The sequence below is a fragment of the Phlebotomus papatasi genome, chromosome 3 (genome assembly GCF_024763615.1).
Source record: "Phlebotomus papatasi isolate M1 chromosome 3, Ppap_2.1, whole genome shotgun sequence".
In the NCBI taxonomy this organism is placed as follows: Eukaryota; Metazoa; Arthropoda; class Insecta; order Diptera; family Psychodidae; genus Phlebotomus; species Phlebotomus papatasi.
In genome coordinates, this window is record NC_077224.1 from 15,475,658 (window position 1) to 15,491,729 (window position 16,072).

Here is a 16,072-nt window from a genome sequence, read left to right on the forward strand (position 1 = left end):
AGATACTTGAGTTATACGAGTATCTGACTAAAGGTTTAACCATATGCAATATAGTTTTTTTTTTCAATTTTTGCTTAAGCTTATTTTTTGTAATAATTTTGAGTTAAGATTAAATGCTAAAAGCAAATCGACCACTTAGAATATAAGTCGGACAGCTCAATTTTTTTGCAAAAATTGTTTTATTTGCTTTTTCAATACCTATTTATACTCTCTACCTTACCTGTGAATATTATACTTCAAAGACAATTATTTGCAAAGTTATAGATGTTTTAAATCTCAAAAATCCTACTCTGCTTGTAAAATCTTACCTTCAAATCGCTCTCCTGTTAAATTTAATTATTGCGAGTTATTCGTTTCTTATTCTGAGCGATCTAAATGTTCCATTTGATTTTGAAAAACCACTAAAATTAGTTGTTGTTTAGGATTCAGACGCATTCGGAAACTGGGCTAAACCTATAGTCTGAGCCTGTATATTACAGTAAAATGTAATTAGTAATATTTGAAGCCTAATGATGGCGCTGCCCCTTGAAGTTTGAAGTATTACCGCGGGAACTTATTCAAACTCAATACATCAATCAATCAATCAATTGACTTCCAAAAGACATGTAAAAATTTGTCTCAAGATCTATAATACTTGGTGAAGGCACTGCAAAAAATCAATCTACGAATTTTATAGTCGTTGGAATTAGGACGATGATGAGAATTATGGCCATTTGAATTCTTTTACATAGCCATAATTCACGTTTTCGGCCAAATTGTTTTAGCTTAGCCAAATCTTGGATCATAAACTCCAACGGTCGTAAATATAACATATATTTAGAGATGGATTTTTTGGCAATGTCTCAGAGTATTGCAACATTAAGAAGTTACGGACAATTTAAGTTTAATTTTATGAATTTTCAATGTTGAATGCAATTCCGTTTTATTATTTGTTCAATTGAATATTAAAAATTTTAAAAAATGAACTTGTAAAAATTTATTGTTTATTAAAGGGCTGTTGTAAAACCTGGGGATTTGCAATTCTTACAAATAAAATTACTAGCTGGGCTTCTAATAAATAAGTCACGCCTCTGGTGCTTTTAATAAGTCAAGCCCATTTGTGGAGTATTGCCCATAGCAAAAGCCCTATAATTCCTCAATGTCAAGAAGAAAACACTTTTCATATTGCTCAGTTAGGTTATATTTTCAAATTGGAAGTGTTGAAGAGATTGCAAAGTGCAATAGTCATTCCGTGAAAGATACACTTTTGGCCCTTTTTAAAAATTTTCAAGAGGCGTGGCCTATTTTCCAATAGGTGGGACTTAGAATCTGAATCTATTAGTTTCATTCACAGCAATAGTGGGCTATTTGAATAGGGAAATGAACATACAATAGGCAATTTTTGCTTTCAATATCTCATACAATTGGAAAATAAAGTACTTGTTCGGCAATTTAATTTTACTTATAACTTTAGATATATTAGAACATAACCTATGCTTTCAATTCTACCTTAAAGCATTATTTTTAGATGTGCCGGGTTCCAAGACCTTTCCAAGAAGTCTAAACCTAAACTTATTAATAAGAAATACGCGTTTTAGAGAAAGTTATTATTCGACAATTAAAAATCGTAAGGACCGTTTATTTCCGTTTATGGACAATTTAATTTTCCAAAAGTTTACTAATCTTCTACTCCACGAAATCCTTACAATCGCAATAATTAAATTAGAACACCTCGATGACCTTAAGGTGTTAGATCCTTCTTGAAAATCACAAAGCAAATGATGCGAAAAGCTATATTACAGATTTTTTCCATTATTCCATTTGTCTAACCTTTAACCAATATGTCTGGATTTTTTTTTCATCTCTCTAAATTACCAGACAAATCTGATTATCGCAAAATCCTATTGAAAGTTCAGCAAAGTTGAAATCAGAGGGTTTGCTGAAGCCGAAGGATATATCAAACTTTTGCAATTGGCACTCCTTGCAGAAGATGGCTCAGAAGAGAGCTTTTCCAAGAAGAAAAAAAAAACATAGAACGAATAGAATGTCTCTGCGTTTGACTTTTCTTTTCTTCCTACCCCTCAACCTGATAATTTTTTTCTCATGATATAGTAGAAGAATCAAATTCTCTGGGATGGAAAATATTCAGAACAAGAAACGACCCATTTATTGATTTTCAAGAGGTTTTTCGGGACACGTGGAAAAAAGTCTTGCTAATGACGGGAGACACTGAGAAATAGAGAAAAAAAAGAGACAATGAATTCCGGGGTGAAATTTAAAACCGGGATGCGAGAAGGAAAAATTTTTGACGAGTCACTGTGGAGGGATGCTGAGGAATTGTCTGGGAAAGAAAACCAGTGACAAGCATTGCAAGAAAAATTGCCAGAGAGTTGATAAAGTAGCATCTGCCAGAGGCACGTTTCTTTGGCTGTTATCCTTTTTATATTCAGTCGGATGTGGTTGGTAGTATAAGAAAATTCTGTTGGATCAACGCACCAGGATGCCTCTTACCATTCATACAAATACATCTATATAAATTGAAATGGGTATTCTATCTTATCCAGCACCATAATTCTTGGGATATATGATGACATAAGGAATACTCTGTCTCAAGTGAAAGGGCATGTTAAAGTGATCAATACGATATTGAGCTTTTTCTTTCATTTCTTTCCTTTTAAATCATCCTCACATGTGTATTCTCGCCGTTTTGCGATCGAAGGGGCATAATTCATTTTGAGCGAATTTTTGGGAAAATTTAACAAAGCTCTCAAATTCGTGTTACTAACGGCTTACTTGTTCAATGAATTGAAGATTCAATCCTAATTAATTCAAATTACTCCGATATTCAGATCGTCGATATCCGGATGACAGCTGTCAAACACTTAATAAATTCAAAAATCCCCATTTATCCCCCATTGAATATAAACGTAGGGTAAAATCAACGTAAACGTTATGTATTAGGGGAAAGTGGTCTGCCTTTGAATGCGGCAGCCTTTGAATGTTTCAATTTTTCTCTTATTTTTCAAAGCAAAAATTCTATTTTGTGAACTATATTTAATACTATTAACAATTTTCTATTAACTTTGATTAACAAAATGGAATTTTAGCTTTGGGAATTAAGAGAAAAATTGAAGCATTCAAAGGCTGCCGCATTCAAAGGCAGGCCACTTTGTTTATTGTGAAATTACAATTATTAAGCCATAAGGCTAAGTCCTAGGTCTGACGCCGGTATAACTTTAAGATACGTTGGGGTTTACGTATGAATAATGTCGGTATTTTCCCATGATATACACAATTTCCTCTTTGCATCAACAGTTTGCAAAGTGGAAACAGGAAACCTGTAATTTTCCTGGATTGGGTTTTAGTTTTTACACTGCTCTAAGTTCATTCTTCTGATCAACCCATCTACTGTTTTTGTCCTGGAACTTATCAATCATAAACATTTAAAAAACCAATCCATTTAATATGAAAAAGAGATCCATTTAATCTGAAACTAATTTTCAATATGTTCATGGTTAAAACTTGTCCATAGTAAGATTTACTCAACCTGAGGCCCGCTTGCTGAAGTATTTAGTTTTAAGAAATAATTAGAAAAATCATTAATTCCTGGATAATTAGGATTTCGAGACATTCGGGATCTGGTTTAAGTCTCTAGAGTGGATACTGGATACCTTATTACTCTTACTTGTTCTGAGCACGAGGTCCTTGTTTATTTGGCGTCATTTAACTTAGTCTGAACCCTACGGATTTTTTCTAGATCGTTAAAAAATCATTTGCCCTGGCTCCTGGAGTTCAGAGTCCAGAATGCAATAAATGATGTCTTACATGTTTGGTGTTTCGTCTTAGAATTTCGTCTTTGGCGTCTTTGGTTTTCGTCTTTGATATTATCGGATTTTGACATTTTCGTGTTTGACAGCTTAATCTTTTGAAATACTGCGTCTTTGAGTAGGTTATCTTGTCTTCAATTCAATTCGTCTTTGATACTTCTTCTTCAATAGTTTCGTTTCTAGCATTTCGTCTTTGACATTCCGCCTTAGAAATTTTCGATTTTGAAAATTTTTCAAACACGATATTAAGAAATTCATATAAAAAATGATAGCAATGCGATTTTTTACAGGGAAAGGACACCTTGCGTCTCGAGTGTGAGTTTCAGGTAAGACATCAACATATCATACATTTATTTATTTATTAAGATTTCCAACTGCTTGAGAAAATGTTTCAAAATTTTAATTGGAATCGAACAATAATGATAGTATTTTTCAATTCTAACGATATATTCGACAGAGATTTTTTATGAACAAAAATCTATTTATCGAAATAGTTTCCTTGACCGATTTTCAAGCATTTTGTGATTTTTGGAAAATACATAGAGATGACATAAATAACATTATTATAATTTTTCATGAATTCTCAATGGAAATTTGAAAACACTTTAATTGTTTATGCCTTTCACATACCTTTTAACTCGGTATAATTTCATGACATCAAAATTCGCGTCCCTTTCTTTCTCAAAAGATTTGCATAAGTCTATCCTACTCTTTCGGTCTCAAAATTGGACTGAACTAAATTTAATTTAGTGTGATGTTCGAAAGAAAAAGAAGAGTGCGAAAGAGTAGGATAGACTTAGGTAAAGCTTTTAAAAAAGAAAAGGATGTGAATTTTGACTTTATAAAATTTTGCTGATCTAAAAGGTGTACCGGAACCATTACCAAGTAAATTTCATGAAATCTAAATTCACATCCTTTTCCTTCTCAAATTGTTTGCATAAGTCTATCCCACTCTTTTGTACTCTTCTTCTTCATTAGAACATCAGGCCAAATTCAATTTAGTTCAATCTAATTTTGAATGGGAAAAGTGATTGAGAGAGTGAAATTTTCCTGATCTAAAAGATGTGCCAAAGCCATAAAGAAAACAATTTATGCCTCTTCGATATCAAGGGTGCGATAATGTATTGTGAGTGTGTGGCTTTTGCTCAATGAATGGCAAAAGTGACTCCACATGAATGAAGATGTTACATGGAGAAAAACATCGATATTGCTCCAAACAATAATTTCTTTTGTATATATTTGATCATGCAAAAAAATCCACCCAAATGTAATTTATCACCACTAAAAAGAACCATATTGAATACATTTTCTGGGTGGGTAAAAACAGAAAAAGGAAGTGTTTGAGGTTTGCCCATGTGCAGAAAAAAAACGACATCCATAAATCAATCATGATGGGACTTAAATTGTATGTAAAAATGGAAAGTCCTGTGGGGGATTTTTTTTCTACATCTGTCGAAAAAGAACCTCACACCTTATTCACTAACCTCAACACAAAAATGTGCTTGAGACTTTCTTTTTAATTCTCTTTGGAGCATGAAATTGCAAGTATTTCAATTGGAACAGCCAGAATTTTCAACAGAAGTGTCACACTTGAGGAAATTCCATTTCCTGAATCTCATTCTGGAATTTGGGATGCAGCTTTTTTCCTCGTATTGGACCTTATCTCTGAAAATACATTATCAATTTCCTCGGATGAGGAAAAATGCACCAGACTGCCCAGAACAGGAAGAAAGTCAGCTGCATTCTATTGAAATTCTGAAGAAGAGTATATGGACAATTTCGTGTATACTTGGACAAAATTACATTTCCTTATCTACAAAGTTAAATTTATCGTAAAGTCAGAAAGCAATTTCACCTTTTGCAACACAAATCAAACTTTCCATCTATTTTTAATTAAATAACAAAACCGTAAATCTGGATTTTTGAACAATTTCAAGTCCAACTTCTTAATTTTGAAATTATTAAACTCAAAGTCGATAAAGTTTCATCTTAAATTTTTATTCATTCATTCTTTCATTTTCAACCGCTTATCCCTATTGGGGTCGCGGGCCCATGACACCAAGGTTAACAGCCCACGCCTGTCGGTCCTCCGCCACTTCAGGAAGATGTTCGATTTCGATCCCAAGGCGCTCCCACGCAAGATCCTGAATTTGATTCAGCCACCTTGTCCTAGGCCTGCCTCGAGGTCGAGGTCTTCTCACAATGGCTTGCATAGCTTTTCTGGGGAATCTTCTTAAATTTTTATTGTTGATTGAATACTAAGAAATCACAACTATAATCATTTACTAGATTAAATCGATACAAAATGCTAAGCTCATTATGGTCTGGTTTGACTTTGAACATTAAAGCACTATTTAGAGCTTAGAACTTAGAGCTTATATCGATTATTATAGTTTTATGAAGATTTAAGATTATTCTCTTTTTGTTTCTGATACACTGTATCAATATTTAAACAATTAGCATGTTATCAAACCTCATACATTTAAATTTATGAATAAAGTAATAAACAGAATTTATATCTAACAATTTCAATTTTATTTAAATAGCAGTTTGGGTTTTCGTATTAGTCTATTAATGAAAATCTACCGATTTTCATATTGTTTCCAATCTCAGTAAATTAAGATTGTCATTAAAAAGAGATGACAGAGTATCCAAACTTTTGTGGAATTGTCGAATTCACAAGATAGAGTTCTTCATTAATTATAATTCACATAATTTTTTGTTCATGATTCTTGACTATCGATTTAAAATCATTCATTAATTAGAAGAAGATAATTTCGAAATAAACATTTGTTGATAAATTGCAGATTTTTAAGAACATAGCCTTTATACAAGTATATTTAAACCATATTCTAAATTCTGAAATAATTTTGGGGTACTTTTAACTTTCTAAAACTCGATGTCGAAAATTTTTCTGTCATAGATATGCATGGACGAAATGGTCACTTGGGTCCCTTCCAAAACATATCCGAAAATAAAAGTAATCGTATTTGCCATTTTCGAAATAAACTAAAAAATACATGGTTTTGGAAGGGAAAGAAGACATGAGGGAAAAAAAGTAAAAAAAAACCTAGAGATAATATCGATCCCTCAGAGTATAATCCGAACAACTCGATTTTTTGCAAAATTCGTTTTTTTTTTTCTTTTCGGGTACTCCTTGACACCCTTTACCTTCCCCGTGAATATTATACCGAAAAGTTAATTATTCCCAAAGTTATATGGGTTCCAAATCTTAAAAATCCTATGATCAGCATGTAAAATCTCAGCTTTAAATCGCTCTCCTGAAAAGTTCCTGAAGGCCATTCGCGAGTTGTTCGGTTTATCTTCTGAGGGATCGATATTGACTCATGAGTGTGTGGCACCGAAGACCGGAAGTCGATATCTCTTACGATTTTACCTCGATCTCGGTAACAAACTTTCGGACAAATCAAAATAAAATATAAAAAAAGATAAGTCAATTACAAGTACTTTATCTGTTCATTACCTATTAACACTAAACCTGCCACCACCAGCGGTCAAATTGACCGGTTTAAAATTAGCACATATTTAAACGGTACAATGTCACTGTCAAACTTTATGAATTTCTTAAAATAAGCATGAGTAATATATTTTTCAGTATATAAATTTTAATTTTTTGCTCTTTTCCAAGACAAATTTATTAAGTATCCTACCCATGCTACCATACCGCGGTTTTTTATTTGACCGAAAAACGACCAAAAACGGTTGGTAGGTTTAGTGTTAAAACCATTGCAACCGGTTTCAAAATTTCATGACCTTTTTCAAAAGAATCAAATTTAAGCAAAGCGGATGAAAAATAGGTCGTCCAAAATAATAAAACTTTGACCTTCGAAAATTCGATGACGAAGTTTTTTCTATTATAGGTATGTATGATCGAGATGTTCATCCGGGCTACTTTTTAAATTTTGTATAATTTTTTAATTTATGTCCTAGACACACTTACTACTTGAGCCGGGAGACCGCTTAACGTATAATCGAAATGATGATCAGATGGTATTCCCATCAATTTCTGCAAGTGAATTTACTTCTTCGTCGATCGAGCATAACTTCTTTATGAGGATCGACGATGCCTCTTCCTTTTCAGGATTTTTAAAGCTTCATACAGAGGCCCTTTAACAATATTTATTTCATGGTTAATTGCGCTCTATGCGTCTCAGAGATCGTTTGCAGATGTGACGCAGATGTCGTTCAATTTGCTTCTTCACTTTAAGAACGATGACTAGCGATGAAGAAATTTTTTTAGACCTCCAACAAAGCATTTTAAAATGCTACTAGTATCCCTGTACCAAGTTATGTTTCGAAAAACGGAAAGTTTAATTACATTCAGGGTTTTGAAGAGCCCTAATGATAGCTGCTTCCGAATTTAATGCAAAATATAGCGACATTAAATTGTCACGTTTGAGTTCTATTACGGTTTAAAAAAGTTTTACAAAATATTATCGAAAATGCTTTTGTAGGCTTTTAGCCAATAAAATGAGCTACCAGTATGCAAGATATGAAACCGCTGTCACCAACGGTTTGACAGCTATGCGCTCTGAAAGTTGTTGCATTTTTTCAGCCACCTTGTAGATAGCCTTCATGAACCTTCTTAAACTTACAAAGTTTCAAGGGAGTCGAGGAAGGATTATGTAAAATAAAAAGTAATGAAATTTTGAACTCTATTATTGAAATATTTGGCTTACAGAAAATATCAATACTGATTAGCTCAATTTAAGCACATTTCTCGTTAAGACAGAGAAAAAATATCTTCGACAAAGTTATAGAGGAATAAATTTCCTATAAAAATATGTCTATTTGATATTTTTAACGTTTGCGAGAGTAAAACGTCACAAATTATCCGAAGACTGACAAAATTTGCCCCAGCAATTTTGAGAATCTCGACAAAATCGACTTTTAGAAAATGATTCGAAAATAACATTTCTTTCGAGATAGGGGAAAATAGTCTTCTACAATGTTGTAGAGCAGTAAATTTCCTATAAGAATATGCTCATTATAAAACGTTTAAGTTTTCTCAGAGCTCGTGAAAGAATTAAATATGCATTTTGACAAGTTTTGCCCCAGTCTCCGCTATTTATATAAAATGGATATGAAATTGTAATTTTGACGTTACAGTTTTCGTTCTAGTATTTGAACTTCTAAGTTTCTTGTCGAAATATTATAGTTTGATCTTGTTTCTGGTTTAATTCCATTCATTATGAAGTATTCAAAGTCATAAAAGACACAGAAACAGCCCTCGGGGCAGATCAGGTCACTCCTCTATGGAAAGCTTAAACTACCAACGTTTTTCCTTTAATCAGTATATCGTAAAAACTGCGAAAATTACTAATGATAGTCTATATAGTTTTGTAAATTGAAAAATGACATTTCCAAATTTGAAGAAATTTAATAAATTTAAATAAATATGATATTTGAAGTCTTTTTCTTTAACTTTAAATGACAAATTTAACTTTAATGAGTTTCAGTATATTTAGTAAAATAATCTTGTGGTATGTCAGGCCTAAAATTTCGAATGAAAAAATGGTGTCTATATGTGCCCCAAAATTGTCTACATCTACCCCTGTTGAGGCACATGTAGCCGACGTATCATACTTTTTTCATTATCTTGTCTTTAAACAGATAAAAAATTTGAGGTCTTTGAACTACACAAACTTTAAAGTATTAGACAAACTTTATCATTTTTTTCACAAATTGTATACGAAGAGAAAGAAGCTTCATTTCGTGGCTAAATGTACCCCGGACTCCCCTATAAAGTTGAATTTCCAACACAAAATTACAAAAGAAAGCTTTTTAAGCATTTTTATGCCCTATAAAAGGCTTTTGCTGAATATTTGTCATTGTTTTCTTTTAAATTAATCTTTAAAATTAATAAATTATGTCAAACTTTTAATTAACAATTTAAATAATTTATCTGTATATGCAAAAAGTTCTGCCCAATATTTTAGCAAATATCAGAAGCTTCGTAAGGCTTTAAAATTATTTCTTTTGTTTTTAGCTTATAAAGTTTCTTTTCGGGAGGAATTTAATAGAATAAAAGCTTCTGAAGGGCAAGAAAATATGCAAAATTTCTCATAAATCTTGTGGACTTTACTTGAATATTATTGGTGAAACGGTGTAAAATACTGGGAGGAGTATTCATTTTCCACAGTTATCTCTTTATAATAAAGTTTTATTGAATTCAAAAATTACACATTAACGAATTATATTGACTTTTTGTCTTTAGACGTGATAGTACAAAATCGTCTCTCGTTAGTTGTAAATGCTTCTCTGAAACTGCCCCATTCTCTTCTAAATGACAGAATTAATGGATTTACGTTATCAGGAGAATTTTTATATCACGAAATGACTCAATTTTTATACAATGTTACCATTAGAAAATGTTCCTGATGGGGAATAATCCTTGAATCATGTCAATAAGAAGTCTTTTGAGTGTCATTAATCATTAAAGAAAATGATTACAAGATGCATCAAGCAAAATCTTTCAGTAGAGGAATTATCTGGAGTTTGCAAAATCCTTCTTAGGAATTTTTTATGGGAAGTTTTCTTAAGAACTTTATCTTTAGCACCATGTTTCCCAATTTAATCGCGGTAAATAAGGCATGTTTTCTGGTAAATATTACGGGATGGTATAGATGGTCTGTTGAAGGAATATTTGACCAGATCTTCTGAATATCCCTAATCCATCTTCTAATTCTTTGTCGCAAATAAAGGGTCCCTTACTTAGTGAGAAAAGTAGGACTTTACGAGCACCATCGGCAATCTTTTATGCAATCTCTTATGGCTTACAGCACAATCTTAACTCCACAATATATCCCAAAATGATAAAAAGTCCTTTTTTTGACTACCAGAGAAAATGTCCAATGGGAAACTAAAGAGCAATTGCTGTATAAATTCAAACCTGACGAGAAAGCACAATTTATGGAGTAAAATGATTTTATTGTCAGGAAAGCCAAAAAGTTTTCCATTGTTATAGAAAATTTACAATGGATCAATGATTTTTCGAGTGCTTCTTCTAATTTAAGTTGCTTACGTGAGGTGTTTGGGCAAAGTTTTTTGTCTGGGATTTGATAAATTAAATATAAATGTTTCTGAGAAAGAGTGGTTGAAATATCTCTTCAATCCTCATGTCATGCACCTTCATTTTACAGTTTTCTCTCTTGCGTTGTTTTTCCTTTTTTTCTTGCCAAATGCTACCCCAAAATTCTCCGCACATTTGCAACATTTTCATTTAATCTCCTTTCATATCATCTTTCTTGGCATATTCCTGACATGTTATGGTGCTCTTTCTGCCTAAAAAAAATCCTCACACTAGTTTATCATTAATTTAAGAGAGATCCTGAAGTGATATATACAGTGCTGGACAAAATTGTACCAATGCTTCACAATTCTCTATAAAGCACTTAATTAATATCTCAAGATCTTATTTATATTTTGACAGAAACTTTTTTCCTCAGAGATCTGTATTATAAAGCTGCAAATTGTGCCTTTTTAGGATTTTTTAGGAAAAGGACTATTATTTTTGTAGAGCCTTTAAAAAAAGGATGCATTGGTACAATTTTTGTCACTTGTACCCAAACGCTACTTTTTGCTCTAAGATTTTATATTATGAACTATTTACGTAAATAGGAATTCAATATAATGACTTCCGGCTGTTATTAATGCATTTTGCATGATCACTTCCGGAATTTCAAGAGAGTTTCATTTTTCTTTGCTTTGCATTAGCAATACGACAAGGTATCGGATCAGAGATACGACAGCATGAAGAATCTTTTTGGTGCCAAATTCACAACCATCTTTTTTCACGAGTTTATCTATTCATTTCCAAAAGTGTTGTGGGCCTTCTAGGTCTCATTTCTACGATGAAGCATCAGACGACCTTATAACTTAAACTTATAACCTAAGTAATGGTATAATTGGGTAAACTACGCTCTCATATGAAAATTGTATCAATAACGGATTTGGGTCCAACAAAATGACTACAAAATATGACGTAGGTCATATCACAGAGATCAGACTACGTATCTAAGTTTAATACAGCGGTAGGATTATAAAATCTGGGGTGTAATGATAACTTTTCGATACTATCGAATCGATAGTATCGATAAATCTATATCTGTCAGATAAAGTGAATGACGACTTTTTACGGATTGTTGGTTCAATCATTGCGACATCCTTAAAAGAATGAAATTGTTGATAAACATTTAAATTAGTTACAGGAAGTGCAGCTGTCATTTAAATTTTTCAGAATCGACAGTCAATACTATCGAAAATAAGTTATAATGTCACTCCTGGGCTCCAACCAAAGTTTATAACCATTTATTGCTGTATTTCGGCGAAAGAATCGCTTTTGACGAGGTTTAAACTATTGGCTATCCTCTGACCAAAATCGATATCCTAAGCAAAATAAGCTTCAGGGCATGGTAACTAAACCATAAAATATTTAGCTGAATGACCGGTATAGGAGAGAAAGAGAACGAAATGTGAAAGAAACTAAAACAGTTATCAACTAATTTTACAACTCGTCACTTAAATCGACTTTACTTAAGATTCTTCAATATCTTTTCGATCCCTGGTGGTTATTTGGCATATTTTCGCACTATATTATTTCCATGGTCCTTCTGCCTTATCGGCTGATTTTGGTATCAAACTTCAAGGTAATACTTTAGTTTGTAAAATCTTTATAAATAGGTTCGCTGCTTTTTTTTGTAGTGATTCCAACAACGGTTAAGCGGTTTCGAAAAACCGGTTAACCGCCCTATTTTGGAAACGGTTTCAAAACCGGTTTTTAGAAATGAAACCGATTTATAATAACCGGTTTCAGCTTTATAACAGAGTTCTCTAAGGAAAAAAAGTTTCAGTAAAAATATAAATTAGATCTTGAGATATTAAAGTGCTTTTTAGAGAATTGTGAAAGATTGGTACAATTTTGTCCGACACTGTAGATAAAAAGTATTCATTTAATCCACTTTTTCTCACCACCGAACAATTGAATTAAGTGAAATGCAAAAAAAAAGTGACAAAGTTGTGAGACGGAAAACTTGTCTAGTTGGATTTTCTTTTGTTGAACATAAAGTTTGTGCTGCTATAAAAATTCACATCACATCTTGACATATAAATCAATTATAAATTTTTACAGCTCGAACTCATCGGAAGTGGATGTGCACATAAATTGTCTGATTTTAGATAGCTCAAACCAATATTGTAAGGTTTTGTGTCAATCCATCCTATCCATTCGTTATGTAATTTAGAAGCTGAACGGTCAGAGATAGCGACTTACGGTTTTGGGATACCCCCCCCCTACTCCTACAATTCAACCTTTGATATGATTTAAAGCATATGCAGATCAATATTTCGTGCATACAAACCAATAGCATTTAATAATTTCTTCTGACTATTTTTCAAAATCCAGCATTGAAAATGCTCTGAAGAGCTAATTATTAACCGATTTGGTCAAATATGGGTTCATTTGAAAGACCTTGGAATACTGGACCAGCTTCAACCTAATTGAACTGGTTAAGAAGTTATTAATATATCCAATAAATTGATCTCTTTCAAACATCCATTACGAGATTTAGAAGTCAAACTGTCAGAGATAGCGACTTGAAGTCTTGGGATGACCCCTAACAAATCAACCTTGGGATATCTCAAAAACCAATCCAACAATTTATATCATTTTTGATATGTTTTAAAGTTCGTGTAAACGGACATCCGGTCTGGAAAATCGAAATTTAAAAAAGGTCTGGAGAGATAATTTATTATCCGATTTAGTCAAATATGGACTCATTTGAATGGAATGCTGGACCAATTTAAATCAAACTAACCTAGTTAAGAATCGATAAGAATCTATCAATCTAGAGGCCAAACGGTCTGGGATTTGGGATGATCCCCTATAATTCAACCTTGGGATATCTCTTAAACAACTTCAACGATTTTTCTCGAACCAATGTCTCGTACTATTTTTGCAAAATCGAACGTTAAATATTCTCCAAAGACCTGTCTGACCTCCAAAGACCTCCAAAGATGTCACTAGGAGCAATTAAAAAAATACTTTTTTAAAGAAAATTTTCCCTATCATTGTAGGCAGAAACGTCAATTCTTTTTGTAAAAAGGCTATTTTTGACGAAAATTTCTTCTAACGTGTAGAGTCGATAAAAAGCCATTAGATTGATCTATAGGTCATACGGTCAAATATAGCGCCTGAGGATCTTAGGATGACCCCCATAAATCGACCCTGTGGTATCTTTAAAACGAATCCAAAAATTTTGCATAATTTTTAATATGATTGAAAACTCGTTCAGATGGACATTTATAGATTAGAATTTTTATTTTATCTCATTCTTTTCTTTTAACCCACCCCCCGTGCGGCCATCGCCGTCTTAGCGTCGAGACCAACCTCCAGGGCAAAACGATGGAAAAGCCCCTTCTCAGGTTGTATGTTATGTAACTCAGCATCAGATTAGCAGGGTCACCAGACGAGGGACTTGGGTATGCCCAGAGAGAAAGAAAGAGACCGGAGGGAAATCGTTCATCTGTAGAAGCGCATAGTATTTAATCATACCTTCTCACAAGTTTCAAAATCGAGCTTCTAAAGGGTTTATAAAAATAATTTATTAAACGATTAGGATAAGTTTAGGTTTACTTGAAAGGTCTTGGAATACTGAAACGATTTAAACCTATCTTAACCCGTTTATATGGATTTCAGACCAAAAGCTTAGCCATATGGCTTATTTACTTAACTTAATTTTGACTTAGGATTGAATTGTTATTTAAGATTTTATGACCTTTGCGAATTGGGCTTCGCGAATTGGGCCTCTAACTGAAGAGCACTTTAAAAAAGGTTTTGAAGTGGTTCATGGGATAATTTCAATTTCCCCAATAAACCTGAACCAATTTCGAGTATTCCGCAAAGCAGAGAAGCTTTCCCACATCCTTTCATATCGAATGCTTTTAATTTCTTTTGTATATCAAAAAATTGTGCAATATCATGCTTTTAAAGTTGACACACAAATTAATTTAAATAATTGAATTTTCACTGAATGATTGAACAATTATGGCATTTGATATTTGAACAAACCCACCCCACTTCCACATATAGAGCAGCGCATCTCTCAATAATAGCAATTAATTTGTAATTATTCTGCAGAGATGGACCCCTATCACTAATTGACGTGTTTGCTTATTGCAGGAGCAAATGTTGCAATTGGCAAATTCATAAATGATTTAAATCAATTACTACCTTTTAAGGGTGACATCATGTTGGGCATTTCATTGAAATTAATTACCCTTTTGCATTTACAAGATAACAATCTAAACAGCTTTAAATTACTCTAATACAGTCTAACTCTGCATTAGGGGGGATCTTTCACCAATGCTCCCTTCAAAATTCGTGATTAAAGCACATTTCACCCCTGAATATTGTATGGAGTGACTAAGAGTATTTTCGAAGGATCAACTCTGTAAAATCACGCTATTTTCTCTGAAGGTGGACTCACAAACTTTTAGTCACTCTCAATTCACATGTTGAGGTAACATTTTGAACCATATAGGAACTAAATGGGGAAAAATCACAAATTTATCGTGGACAATTATGAGGTAATTTCACCAATTTTCTCAACACATAAATTTCCCACTTTCTCTCATATCCAAAAAAAATAAGAAAAAAGAAAACAACATACATAGAACCCACCAAAAATTACTGTTAACTGGATGCTGAAGGAATTTTTTAACTACCCCATACGAAGGTGTTAATGACTTAATTTTATGTAGTTTTTTTGCAACCAAGGCGATCCGTGCAAGAACGCGCTTCGGAGTCAACTGAGTTGGGGAGCTTTTGAGAGTTTGAACAAGTGTTAATGAACATTGGTGTGTGCTTTTCCCTTTGCACCCGCATTCGAAGAGAAGAGAGATACTGCTGGAGAGCAATCCTGATAGTATTCTCTCCAACTCTCTGCACATCCCCAACGAAAAACTGGGGAATTTCACTCAGGACTTCTTTTACTTGCTGGCCTCCTCAAACTCGTTTATATGGTCAAGGTATGAGGAAGTCTATTGTAATTGATTGGCTTTTTTATTACGCTACTCTTAAAAATACATCATAAATCATAAAAGCATTCCAAAATCGAAACATGCTAAAAAACGTCATTTTAGAACGTTTTGTCATGAATACTAGAATACAAACAAATAGAAAAGTACTTTCGGGAAGGGTAAGCCATTTACGAATACTTTACTGACTTTACCGATTCATTACCTAT

The 16,072-nt window shown here is 33.0% G+C and overlaps 1 protein-coding gene across 2 annotated transcripts in view; it reads right to left on the reverse strand.

Moving 5' to 3' along the window:
* LOC129807834 (regulator of G-protein signaling 7-binding protein) overlaps positions 1-15,671 on the reverse strand; it is a 116,926-nt gene extending 101,255 nt beyond the window's left edge. Inside the window, exon 1 of one of the 2 annotated variants that reach the window (XM_055857383.1) lies at positions 15,508-15,671. The gene's annotated coding sequence lies outside the window, so the exon portion shown is untranslated. Of the gene's footprint in view, positions 1-15,496 lie in introns of both variants that reach the window. The other variant, XM_055857384.1, reaches the window with a different exon arrangement.
* Positions 15,672-16,072: the final 401 nt, after the last annotated feature.